Source organism: Puma concolor, chromosome C1, assembly GCF_028749965.1.
Source record: "Puma concolor isolate L17-30 chromosome C1, mPumCon1.1.hap2, whole genome shotgun sequence".
In the NCBI taxonomy this organism is placed as follows: domain Eukaryota; kingdom Metazoa; phylum Chordata; class Mammalia; order Carnivora; family Felidae; genus Puma; species Puma concolor.
This window is the reverse complement of record NC_141674.1, coordinates 53,893,413-53,907,452: the sequence shown is the minus strand read 5'-3', so window position 1 is coordinate 53,907,452 and position 14,040 is coordinate 53,893,413. Positions and strand designations below refer to the sequence as shown.

General features: G+C 39.2%; 1 protein-coding gene across 3 annotated transcripts in view; it reads left to right on the top strand.

Moving 5' to 3' along the window:
- Positions 1 to 14,040, top strand: part of JAK1 (Janus kinase 1) — a 241,822-nt gene that overhangs the window by 1,527 nt on the left and 226,255 nt on the right. For all 3 annotated transcript variants that reach the window (XM_086717201.1, XM_086717198.1, XM_086717200.1), the window contains exon 3: positions 3,180 to 3,271. The gene's annotated coding sequence lies outside the window, so the exon portion shown is untranslated. The remainder of the gene's footprint in view (positions 1 to 3,179; positions 3,272 to 14,040) is intronic.

The following is a 14,040-nucleotide window of genomic DNA, read 5'->3' as shown; positions in this document are numbered from 1 at the left end:
AGTTTCTCTTTCATGACATCACCACCTAAGCCCTTCCAACTTTAGCTTCAGAACAGGAAGAAGGCTCAAAATAGAACTATCTTAGGAATCCAGCTCCTTTAGAAGATCAACTTTTAAATCAGCTGCAGGAGCAACACTGAACTTTGACATAGGGAGGGAACTGTAGTATTTGTAATTGGTTCCTTTGGGGAAGAGTGGAGGGGATACATACCATGCGTATTAAAACTTTTCTCAAGATAATTTGGATACCTAGACCAATGAATGATTAATAGGCTGGTTCGAGATTCTTTTACTGAATTGTTCATATGTTTCGGTGTGTCAACAATAACAAGTACTTTTAAGAATGAATTAAAGTGGGGCTCCTAGAGTGTTCTCTAAAAGTCTGCTAGAGATCAAGGAGACTGTGGAGGCAGGCTAGGAGGGAGCATTTGAGGAAGATGAAGGATGTGAGGGTGCGTGCAGTGACAGCTGTCATGAGAGGTTCATCATAAACAATGACTAACTTTTGCGGGGGACAAACATCCTTGACAAAGAAGTAACCATGTCAGGATTTTCCACCTTTACCTTGGAACTGAACTGCATATCTCTGAATGTCAGTGTCTCCATTCTTTTCCTGAATTGAGATGTGCCTTTCTCTCTGAGCGAAAAGTATTGTTCAGTCTCTGGGAAGGGCTGCTTGATAAGTGATCATCACTGAAGTATTGACAATTTAAGGATGAGTAGTGGGGCAGAGAATACTTGGCATTAAGTTGAGCATTTGGTGGGTGTCGTAGAAGGACTTGCTAGTTGGAGAGGTAACGTCTTCCAATCTGGTTCATGTTTTAAAAAATCGAGGCGACAGACAGGGTTGCCTGTAACTGCATTAATACAATAGCCACTAGCTCCATATCCCTGTCAAGCACCTGCAGTCTGGCTGTGATAATGAACTGAATTTCAAATTCCAGTAAATTCTTAAAGTTGATACTTGATTCAGTTATTGGAAAACTTAAATATGTTTGGAAACAACTTGTGCATATGCATCACCTTTTTAAACTGTAAAACATGAAATCTAAGTGTAGATTAAGTACTTCTGTTGAAAATTTAGTGTTTAAATTGAGATGTGACGTAAGTATAAATTACATTCTCATTTTCAAAAACTTCCTACAAAGAAAGTAAAATAGCCATGGATAATTTTTACGTTGATTACATGTTCAAATGATACTGTTTTGGATATTTCATTTAGAAATACATTGTTAAAGCTAATTTAACCTGTTTAAAAATTTTTTTAAAATATGGTTACTAAAATATTTAAAAATACATAATATGGTTTGCATTTTACTTTTCCTGGACAATACTGGCTTATAACATTGCTCCTTTTGGTCCATGGATTAATTTCAGAAGAGATGACTGAATGAAATCTCTACTTCCCCTTGCTGTTTTCCATGTGGAAATTTGGGGACCCCAATAGTCAATTATTTTAGTACATAAGACCTAATAGTGAATGCTTTGCAGATTTCTATGTGGGAGGCATGCCCTACTCAGGAAGGTCAATACAAGCATGCAGGGGACCAGAAAGGCTAGTGGGAGTGTCATGGTGAAATTTAGATACCACACATCTGGCTCTAGGTGCTGTTTTAAAAGATGCCTGTGCATACCAAACTCTATCAGAGAACAGTAAGTGACACAGTAACAATTGTGACACCTGGTGGCATTTTAGTGATACCACTCATTTGTTTTCTCTTACTCCTTCATTTACTTTCTCTCCTCCACCCCCTCATCCCCCCATCCTAGCTCCACTGGTGGTAATTGGGCCCACAAGACTGCTGACCCCTTACGTCCGAAAAAAGTATAATGATGACCTAGATGGAGATAGTGCTGTCTTTGGTGGTTGGTTTTGTCTAATGAGATTCGCTAATGGCACTGGAAGGAATTTAGGAGCCATTTAAATAACAATCCCCTCCTCTTACAGATGACAGAAAGTCATGTACCTTGCTTAAGATCATACAGATAGAAGCTGGAATTAAACATACACTTTCGTTGATAATCTATTTAGAGAATCCTTAGGAAGTGATGAGGTTCAGTTAATCAAATACCTGTTGAGCTTGCACTTTGTGGAAAGGAGTGATTAGTGTCTTGAAGTGACATGAAGAAAACAATCTTTGACCTTAGGAACAATACTGCTGATTGGAAGAAATAATTATAAGCCGTGCCAAATTAAATTACAGTACAGGCATGCCTTATTTTATGGTGCTTCAAAGATACTGTGGTTTTTACAGATTGAAGGTTTGTGGCAATCTTGTGTTGGGCAAGTCCGTTGGCACCGTTTTTCCAACAGCGTTTGCTCACTTTGTGTCTCTTATGTCACGTTTTGGTAATTCTCACAGTTTTTCCTTATTATATCTGTTATGGTGATTAGTGAATATGACTTGCAGAAAGCTCAGACGATAGTCATTTTTTGGCAAAGTGATTTATTTTTTTAATTTTTGAGAGAAAGAGAGAGACAGAGCATGAGTCGGGGAGAGGCAGAGAGAGGGAGACACAGAATCTGAAGCAGGCTCCAGGCTCTGAGTTCTCAGCACAGAGCCTGACATGGGGCTTGAACCCACAAGCCGTGAGATCATGACCTGAGCCAAAGTCAGACGCTTAACTGACTGAACCACACAGGCGCCCCATTTTTTTGGCAAAGTACTTTCTAATTAAAGTATGTACATGGTTTCTTTAGACATAATGCTATCATACACTTTATAGGCTACTGCATAGCATAAACATAACCTTTCTGGGGGTGCCTGGGTGGCTCAGTTGGTTCAGTGACCAACTTTGGCTCAGGTCATGATCTCGTGGTTTGTGAGTTCAAGTCCTGCGCTGGGCTCTGTGCTGACAGCTCAGAGCCTGGAGCCTACTTCAGATTCTATGTCTCCCCCTCTCTCTACCCCTCCCCTGCTCATGCTCTGTGTCTCTCTGTCTCTCAATAATAAATAAACGTTACAAATTTTTTTTTAAAAAAACATAACCTTTTTGTGTACTGGGAAACCAGAAAATTCTTTTGACTCCTTTTGTTGGCGATACTTTAGTGCGGTGGTCTAGAACTGGACATGTAATGCCTCCAAGGTGTGCCCGTATAAGAAATAGTGTTTAATATTAATAATGAGTGCAGTACCACTGTGGCATATGTTACAAGTAGAAATGTGTTTATTTTACAGATGCAGGACTGAAAGCTCTGAGAATGGTGGACTCTGCAGAGAAGAGGAGTTTAATTGTGTTTCTGGAACGGCTCAGCGTTCTAGAAGTTGAGGTCAGTGAAAGTCTTTGGTATTGCCCCTGTTAGCTGGCCCTTCAGGGAATTTCAAAATCTAAGACCCGGCATTTTTACATGGCAGTGCTGTAATAATGAGGAAGTCATAGATTAATTAGGGACATGGTGTTTAGAGATAGTTAGCTTAGGTAGATCATTTTGAATAGTTATTTTAAAAAGATTTAATACAGAGGTGAGATCAGAATAAAACGGACTTGTGAGCGGACTCTAAAATCTAAACTCTGGGGAAAAAAATGGAATCTAGAGCAAAATCAGAAAGCAAAATAATTGGAATAGACAGTTGGACTAAAAGTGTGTATGTGGAGTGTGTGTGTTACGAGGAAAAGGCTAATGATAGAATTTATGGGATTATCCATTTATTTGTAAATTTTTAGTCTCCTGTAGCTTTTTTGGACTAAAATCCCCGTTAAAATAAATAAGAAAGCATGTTCTTTCTTTCTCTGTGTTATTGTGTACATACTTCTTTGATAGGTCTTTTCCTTGAGATGGATCTCTTGGGGTTATGTGGTAGGAGAGGACTTGGAGGTCAGTGCTGGAAGTGGGTAAAACATGACACTCCCTTTATAATGCCTCCCAGTTAATGCTTCTCTGTGAGAATCAGGGTGGACATTGCACAGGGCAGTGGTCCTTGACTTCTCTTTGCCTTTTTAGCCAGTTTCTTTTCTCCTTAAAAAAAAAAAAAATACCTGTAATTCCCTCACTCTAGGTCTCCTAACAATCTCTAGCAGAAGTTAGTTTTTAAAAAGTGTTGATATAGCAGAGCTTTGCAGTGATATGCATGTGTACATTCCTGTACTTCTAACAAAGCAGTAATTGATATTTGAGCATTTTTTGTTGACAGTAAATTTTTATAACATCACAGTTGGGTCAGATATACACATTTTATAACATTGAGTTGGATTTCAGTTTTCAAATTGGAAAAAAAGTCACACTTTAGTAAAAGCCTGGTGGATTTATTAAACAATCTTATTTAAACTATTGTGTTTGAAGTGTTTTGTAAATACTTTGCATTGTCAGCAGCTTATTTTATGGTGCCTCCAGTTATTTACTCAGATATTTAAAGGTTTAAAATCATATTTTCATTTTTGGTCTACAGGTAAGAGAGATGTGACATGTTCTTTGTGTGTTCATTTATACTCCCCAAGATTGATTGATTGATTTTGTTTATTTATTTTGAGAGAGAGTCTGAGTGGGGTAAGGGCAGCGAGAGAGAAGAGGGAGAGAATCCCATGCAGGCTCTGCACTGCCAGCTGCAGACCCGATTCAGGGCTTGAACTCACAAACGGTGAGATCGTGACCTGGGACTGAAACCAATAGTCAGATGGTTAACTGACTGAACCTCCCAGCCGCCCCAGTACTCTGCAATATTTAAAAGCAAGTTCTTTACTATACCAGTTTGCCACAAGTACTTAATTTATTGATAATATTTGGTGCATGCATCATGAAGAAATTGTTCTCAGTTTGCATCATTTTTATCATAGAACTTTAAAATCAATTTGATCTCGGTAGGAAACATCACTATTTTGTTTCTTCTCTTACTTTGCAGTATAGTTTGGTATGTAGCATGAGTACCTGCAGTCACTTGTTTTAATATTAAAACAGTTCCATTTTTGTAAGAAAAATCTCTTGAGAAAGAAATGTTTCACATTTGATTTTTTAAAATGGACATTTATAAAGAATAATTTCCAAGAAGAAATAAGACTTTGCATCTCTGAAGTTTATTTATCAGTATTTATAAAATACAATAACCCATATTTTTCTTCCTTGAAACTGCTTTAGAATTATTCTGAGAGCATTAGTGTAAGTAACCACGCACAGTATAATGACAATTTGCTTTTTATCACTTGGTCTGTGAGGTGTTGTTTTTTTTGTTTGTGTGTGTGTGTTTTATTTTTTGATCCCAGTTTAGACAAATAAAGTGAGAGAAAAATAAGAAAATATCTTTTATGTAATGTGCCAGAAATGTTTAGTTATGTGGATTTTGGTCATGGCTAAATAAAGTGAATTTCAGCTTTGCAGTACAATACGAACTAAGTTCATCTTGGCGTACTTCACATTTAGATGTTCAGTTACATTAATACTGAACCTTGTGTAGAACAGTCTATTCACCACTAAGTATATCAAGGCTGCTTATTTGTTCCCATAACTTGTCCACCCTTCAGTGTCTCAGAGTAAGTACTCCTCTTTTCCGGACTGACAGAACTTGTATCCAGGAAATGTTAGGTGGTAATCTTTTTATCCTCTTTGACAGATCAGCTATCTAAAATTTTATTCTCAAGTAATCACAATATCTTTGTTCATGTAACAGATGTTTATAATTTGGGTGAAAATGTGCAGCTATTTCCAGGAACCTAAGGTTACGAGATCCAACTTTTTTTTTTAAGCTTCGTTGCCCTCTCGTGTTTCAACTCTGTATTACATCAGTTGGCTAAAACCTAGGCATTGTGACCTCCTTGAGTTTTAGATATTTAGAGAATGTTTTAATTTGTGTGAAGGTGGATTATTTCATTGGATGCTACTTTTCTGAAGATAAGGTCAGTTTCATAGTGCATAAAGTCACTGTACTCCTGTTTTCTGCTTCTCATCTAAAGAATTGACTCATAACATCTGTCTTATTTGAAGTACAGTGCTAATATCTAATTTGCATATAATGAATCATTGAAACTGAGAAAATGCCTAATCGAAAACATAATTATTTTTCAAATATCTGTCGAGTTCCACTCATATTGAAATAACTTGAGATCTTATGACTGACATGGAAAAAAACCGAGTGAATCATAGTTTTAATAAGCTGACAATCTAAAGCCTGAATTCCAATTTTCAGAATCTTTCTGTACTTTTTATTAAAAGTAAGAATCATCCCTCAAATGACTTCATGGTACAGCTCAAAGGTACAGATAATTTCAAAGCAAGTGATCTGTGTGTATGTTGATTTTTTTTTTTTTTAATGTATTCCAGAGGTTATCAGTGGTTCTTGCACTGCCATAACTGTAGAATTGATGTTAACTGTAGTGGAAAACACCCTGCAGGTGTGCTAAAGTACATAATTGTCATCAGTGTCATCAATTTGAGTACGTCCTTGGAACTGAGTAAGAATAATCAAAGTCATTTTTTTTCTTTTTTGCTAACGTGCATTTCTCCTTAAAGCATAAAATCCCCACTAATTTCTGCTTCGTGATCTGAGATACTGAGAAAAATAAAACTCTGAAGCCAAAATTAAATGTTTTCAGAAATCCCTTTGTGTAAATTGTGTATCCAGTTAATGAGTTGAATGGCCGGGTTGGAGTAGAGAAAAAAAAAAACCCTGGGCTTGATCATTGGACATGGATTTGAGCCCAAGTTTTATCATAACTTAGGGCATGATCTCAGGTAAATCACCTAACCGCTCAGGTTTTTATTTTTTATCTGTAAAATGGGCTAATGATATGTAATCTATTTCTAAAACCTTTTGTGATAATGAATAATTCATGGATAGCCCCATGTGAGTTGTTGTGAAAACCAAATGAGAATGCACATAGGAAATTATTAAATGTAAGACACATGAGAAGTATTATGGCTATGTTTGTGAGCACTTTGAGGACAAGGAGCATTTGCTGAACATCTAGAAGAGATCTTGGAACAGAGTAGTTCCTCACTAAGTATTTATTACATGGGTGATTGAGGTCAGGGAGATAGAGTTGGCGAATCCATGCATGGAAGAGATAACACTGAAACAGCTGGGAAGCTTACTGCATATTTGATGTATTGTCAGAGTTGAAAGCTTAATCACATGGTTGCTCATCATTAATATGCATTCATCTTGTGTTCATCTTTCATTCTAATATGATTCAACTGGGCCTTTTACTATTTCAGTCTCACCACTTGCTGGGCCATGACCCTACTCTTTCGTTTGCTTCCCCACATCTCAAACCAGAAGGGGATCTTTTAGTTCTTCACTTCACGGGAGCCTTCGGAGGAAGTCGTGCAGCCACCCAGAAAGGATGGTGCTGGCCGACACCGTGACTGACAGGCTGCCCTGGCTCAGTTATCACAGTGCTGATGCTGTCCATTCTAAAGGTACAGTACTGTGATAACTGAAGGATGGCAGCCATCTTGCCTTCCATCAAAGGAGTCCCGTCGTGCCCAGGAAGCAAGACAGAAGATGAAACAGGCACATAAAACAGTGGCGGGGGACCTGGAAACCTGCTTACCCTATTCTTATATTGTACGTCTCCTGGAAAATAGGGTATGTTATTCCCTCTGTCTTTGCCTTGTTTTGTAACATGGTGGGGATAAGTCAGAGTTGGGTAGTTGCTTCCATGGCAGGATGAAGACTGTTGCACTGAGTGGACATGTATTAAGACCTTTGGAACTTTTAAGATGCTGTTACTAGATGAATGCTTAGTGTGAATTAGTATTTCTGAAGTGGTATTCAGAGAAATTTTTGCCTTTTTTTTTTTTTTTTTTTGCGATTTTAATTTCAAGTAATCTCTACGCCTAGCATCAGGCTTGAACTCACAACCCTGAGATCAGGTCGCTTGCTCCACCCACTGAGCCAGCTAGGTGCTCCCCCTACCCTGCCTTTTTTTTTTTTCATTGCAAAAAGGTATTTTTATTAAAGCACAAAGACCAGACCCGTGGGCAGGAAGAGCTGCACTGGAATTGTGAGGAGCAATTGATTTGCTATTTTTATAAACATAAGAGGTAATCTAATTAGAATAGCTAGATACTTGGCAATATTGGGTATTCATAATGAAATTCAACTTAAAACAGGGAGAGGAAAGCCCTACATGTTGAACAACATTGTTATATATATTTTTAAGTTTATTTGTTTGAGAGCACAAGTAGGGGAGGGGCAGAGAGAGAGAGGAAGAGAGAGAATCCCAAGCAGGCTCCATGCTGTCAGCGCAGAGCCCGATCGACGGCTTGATCCCACAAATCCTGACATGGTAATCAAGAAGTCGGATGCTTAATCTTGTTGCCCCTGAACAACACTGATATTATTGCATGAATAAAACTATATCTTTGTGCTTAAGGAATGGGTAGGGACACATTCTGTTTCTTTCAGGAATAATTTAGAATTTAGTTCTAATTCAAAAACTTTGCTAAGTGTCTATGTTATTGTTGCTGTCACCTTTACGTGAAAATGTAATTTTATTTCAAGAATTGAGGATGACTCTGCAGTGACATCTAAAACAAACTGATTTCAGGGATATAAGGCTATGAATACCAACCCAGCATCAGGATTGCATAAAACACTAAGACATTTAACAGAGCATGCATCTTTAGCCTGCATCCTACACTGAAGAGTGCTGTTTGGGATGGGGATCTTAGAGAACCCAGGGTTTCCTACATCCTTCAAGACCCTTTCGGAAGCTGTACACGTGGATCAGCAGCAGACAAGAGTCAAAGTGTGTGACTTTATTATGTGTTAGATCACAGTCTGCTGCAGGGCTCAGGTAATTTCATACAGCTCAGGTTCAGTCCATTAGACAGAGACCTCTTAACCTCTTCTGAGGTTAATGTCTGTATCTGGGAATCTGACCATCCTGTGGACAGTTGACTGGTGGAGGAACCCAAAGCAGTGACCCACTCATACTCTTGGGCAAAGAGATGACTGAGCCTGCTGAGGTCAGGGTGTGCGTGCCACAGGGCGAGAGGAGCGAAGGACGGAAGAGCTGTGTGTCACCTTTTAGTATATGGAGACCTTACCCGCTGATCAGCACAGCCCAGTTAATCTCTTGGGCCAAATATATTTCAAGTCCTTAAAAAGGGGAACCGAAAAAAAAAAGGGGGGGAACTGGAGTGCGAGTACAGAGGCAAAGCCTTGCGTCCCCATCCAGAGAGGTTCAGTTTCACCCTTCACTGCATGGTCCTCAGATGTTCCTGGTCATTGCATTCCTTTGCTGGTTCACACAGTTCTCTTTAACCCCTCTTCCCTCCCAAAAGGGGACTGACCATTCCTAGGGTAACCCCTTGTACTCTACCTGCTTGGCCCTGAATTGTTTTCTCCACAGCATTGACCACATTATGGCCCAGCACCTCCACATGTCATTATACATTCAGAATTTTTCTATAAACTGCATGTTAGACTATGTTTTTGATGAATTATAGGGAATGATGGCTCTGCCCAAACATGTATTACACTATCAGTCCTAAAATTCCTTGGAGTTTCCTGCTTCCTTAAACAGGGAATTTCTGACAAACCTTGGAAGAACTTTTAATAAAGGAAAGTTTTGGGATTGGTGAATTCTCAAATAACTTGAAACATTCCTAATTTTTAGTGTTATAGCAGGTGGAAAAAAGTGCCTCAGGGAGCGACGTGTTGTGCAATCATTGGCCTTGGTGGGGATTTCACCACCTTCTTTGATCTTCCTGTTTTCCCGTTACTAGTTTTATAAAAATTCAGGTTTTATACTTACCGGGCTCTGATGCCAGGATCCACACCCGTGCCTGTGGGATGCTGCAGAGCTGAGTTTTGGGTGTAGTTTGGACTGACCTCGGCACTTCTACAGACGGAGCTGTACTGGGTCCTGTTTCCTGTCAACAGGAAAGCCTCAGGCTTGGTCTGTGGCAAGAGCTCTGGAAGGCTTGCCTAGGCCTGGAGGCCTTTGGCGTCTTCAAGTCAGTTCATAGATGTAAGGTGTTCCAACAGGTTAAGTGAGGTGTGATGTAAGAAAATCTGATGGGGTTTTTCCACTGCCTTGATTAAAATCCACACAATGTGTTCGATTGGTGTATTTGTTGCGTTCCTCATTTAGGTATGTAAGAATGGAATTAAACATAGAAATACCCTATGATCGAGCAGTTCCAATCCATTTCTGGTTATATACCCCAATGATGGGGTTCAAACAGCTGTTTGTACACCCAAGTTCACAGCAGCATTTACTCACAATAGCTCAAAAGTAGAAGCAGTGATGGATGAATGGAAAAAGAGAGGGGTGTATATGTACCATGGAATATTATTCAGCCTTAAAAATAGTGAAAATTCAGACACATACTACAAAAGTGGGTGGACCCTGATGATAGCTAAGTGAAATGAGCTAGACACAAAAGAATAACTATTGTATGATTCCTTTGAGATGAGTCTCCTATAGTAGTCAAGTTCCTAATGCCAGAAAGTGGAAAATTGTTGCCCAGGCCTGGGGGGGGGGGGAGGAATTCATGTTTAATGGGTACAGAGTTAATTAAGGAAGATGAAAAAATTGTGGGGATGGATGGTGATGGCTGCACAACAGTGTGAATGTATTTCATGCCACAGAACTGCACACTTCCAGAGGGTTAAAGTAAATTTTATGTCTGTTCTATCACCAAAATGGGAGGCATTTCAGGGTAAAAACACTGTTGCGGTCAATAATAGTGAGTTGATCACTTCCTTAGTCTTCAGTGTGAACAGTTTCAAATAAGCAGTTAAAATGTAATTTTCATGTCTTTTGCATTTAAACTTCTCTGACCTGTAGACTGTTAGACATATTTCCAGGGTTTCTGACATAATTTAGCATAGTTCCAAAATTTTGTAAAATACAAAGGAAATGAAGCATAACAATGAATACTAAATCAAAATGGGAAAGGGGCCTCAACAGGCAGTGAGGTGATGGGACATCTCTTGCTGGATTTACTGGTGAAATCAGGGTGACTCACCAGATCTTTCCATTCTCCAGTGTTCTCATTTGCCCACCTCTTTGGAGCTGTGGTAAGATGACATCATATATACTTTATGTATACATATACTTTATATGTATATATGCACACACATATTTCACGTATTACATAGGTGTAATGTGTATATGTAACATTACATGTGTCAAGAATTATATACACACATACACCTAGCTATGTGTACACATGTGACCACTTTGATGACTAAAGGAACATTCAAGTGTGGCATAGTCTCAAAATTTAGAAATTCAAGGTCTGAAAAGAACAGCTATAGTATCCCTAAGTAAATCAATGTTTTAAGATTCCTAATTGGACTTGTGGCTCAAATATTACCAGCCTCATTAAAAGGAGTGTTCTGTAGCTTGCTATAGATCATGAAAGAGTTCTGTTTGTTACTACATGTGTAAATTTGAAAATAAGTAAAAGCGTAGAGACTAGAAATAGGCAGCAACAATCTTCTCTTAGGGATCATGCTTTATTAGCCATGGGTAAAAAATCTGCTTCATCACAAAGCTCTTAGTTGGGGTCATGCTTTGGAAATGAGATAGTAGTTGTAGGAATTGCCATGAGCTGCATGGAAATGCAGATCCCGTGCAGTATTCTGCAGTGGTCATACCACACAAAGTTGGAGCGGGGGTTGAGCTCTTGACCCTGCCACACCAGTTTCAAATATTTTCCTATGCCTAGTACACTGTTAGCTTCTCTGAATAACCAGCCAATTAATGAGTGCCAGGAGTTTGTGTCATTATTAAACATTAATTTTTTCCAGATCAATTGCTTTTTGAGACAGCAAGGTTTCTGTTTCTGTGTTTCTGTGCTTGTAGAGAAATTTTCCCCCTAAAAATTGCTTCCTTAAAACTGCATTCTGGGGCACCTGAGCCCCTCAGTTGGTTAAGCGTCCAACTTCAGCTCAGGACATGATCTCATGGTTGGTGAGTTTAAGCCCCGAATCGGGCTCTGTGCTGACAGCTCAGAGCCTGGAGCCTGCTTCGGATTCTATGTCTCCCTCTCTCTCTCTCTCTCTCTCTGCCCCTCCCCTGCTCACGCTCTGTCTCTCTCTTAGAAATAAACAAACATTAAAAAAAAACAACTCTGCATTCAGGGGTGTTTGGGTTGCTCAGTCAGCTAAGCATTTGACTCCTGATCTCAACTCAGGTCATGATCTTGCGGGTTCATGGGTTTGAGCCCCACATTGGGCTCTGTGCTGATGACAGAGCCTGCTTGGGATTCTCTCCCTCTCTCTCTCTTTGCCTCTCCCATGCGCATGCTCTCTCCCTCTGTCTCAAAATAAGTAAGTAAAACTTTTTAAAAACCTGCATTCATATTTACATAATCTATCCTTGTCGTATAGTTCATTCTCACCATTGCCTGTTCAGTTAATCTTTCACCACACAAAATTGGATTAAGCATGAACAAGACTAAGGGACTCAACAACAACAACAACAATAAAAACAACCCACTTTTTTTTTTTTTCCATATCCAAAACATAGTGATTATGAAGATCCCCATTGGCAGAGAATGTACCCAGAACATTCTCACCTGGAGTTCTTTAAAATTGTTTGAAAGGGTTTTGTTTTGTAATATATGCCTCTGATGTAATTTATGTTAAAACAGCTCACATTATAGAACTGGAGTAAAGCAGATTATATCTTTATGCGTTTGGACTATTACTGCGCTTGTACTTTCCATGAGCTTATGAGGAGATGGATAGTGATGTTTAAAAAAATGTGAAAGATGTAGAGAATGGTTCAATTTAGTGGGGAATTTGTTTTTCTGCTTTTTGTAAATGAAATTCCAGGTATGTTACTTAGACTCTCATTGCTTGATTTTTCCCCCTACTTTGAAAATGAGTACATTCGGACCGGGAATATCTTTGGGTTAGTGGGGGTAGCTGCCTAGAGCCCTTGGCTGGGACTTCTGAGGCTGTGTCTGGGCTCCATAGAAAGGAGTGCTGTACCCACCTATCCACATCTTCTGATGTCTGCCACGGGCATCAGACAGTGGTACATTTGCTCTCCCCTTTGTAGATAGCATAGTTTTTACTCTGGAGGTTTAGATCCTCTGGGGAGGTGCCAATTCTCAAAGTTATATTAATAAAGACTAGATTTCTGGGAAACTGTGTCATTGGGAATATAGATGGCCTTTTTCTTATGGGGAGGGTATCAAGGAGTTTTAATTAAAATGTCTGCCAGTATAATGTCTAGACATAAATCTTTCTTCACCATTTTAGTATCACTGCTATCTGTAAAAGAAAAAAAATTCTGACTTACAATATTACTATTCTAATACCATAAAATTTGCCGCTCTAGTAAATGCATTTTGGGTAATATCTTGCATAATTTATGTATGTAGAATTTTGTTTAATTAGATCCAGTAGAAGAGGCTTTCCTTTTTTCCTTTTTTTAATTGACAGGATTATTTGCTTGAGATGAGTCTGTGTTTGTGGAGCGTCCATGTACCCAGGCTCTCATTTCACCCTAATGCAAATCTTCAGAGTAGAAGAGTGCTCCTTAATTCATAATTGAAGAACCTGAGGAGGCTCATAGGCGGTCCCTAAGCCACACAGCTAGCAAGTGGTAAGAGGGAGGGTATGATCCCAGAACAGGAAAAGTGTAGGAAATTAAGTTAATGTAAGTTAATACAACCTTGCTCTTGAATGTTGATTAGGTAAGGCTTTGAAAAGGGGTTAGACCCAGCATAACTAGAAATGCTTTAAAACTTGCATGCCACTATACCTGCTCCCTTCCCCGCTCCGTTCTTGCCTTCTGATGCCCTTTCAAGCTGTGCAGCTGTAATTACCTTTTTAAAATGAAAATTTGATCATGGGAGCAAATAAAGCCCACTGATGGCTTTCTTTTCTCTTGGGACTAAGACTACTGTCCTTAACATACCTGGAGGTCCTGGACAGTTTGGCTCTCATCTACCTCTCTGATTTCATCTTTTGCACCCAGTTGACTGGACCATCCTTTGGGGAATGAAGTCTCTTTCTGGCTTCAGAAGCATTTTCTGCCTGGGCTACCCTTGCTTTTCACACCACCTGGTTGTTTCTTAGCCTCTGGTTGAATATCCATTCCTCAGAGACCCCTTTCCTGATACCCCAACTAAGTCCA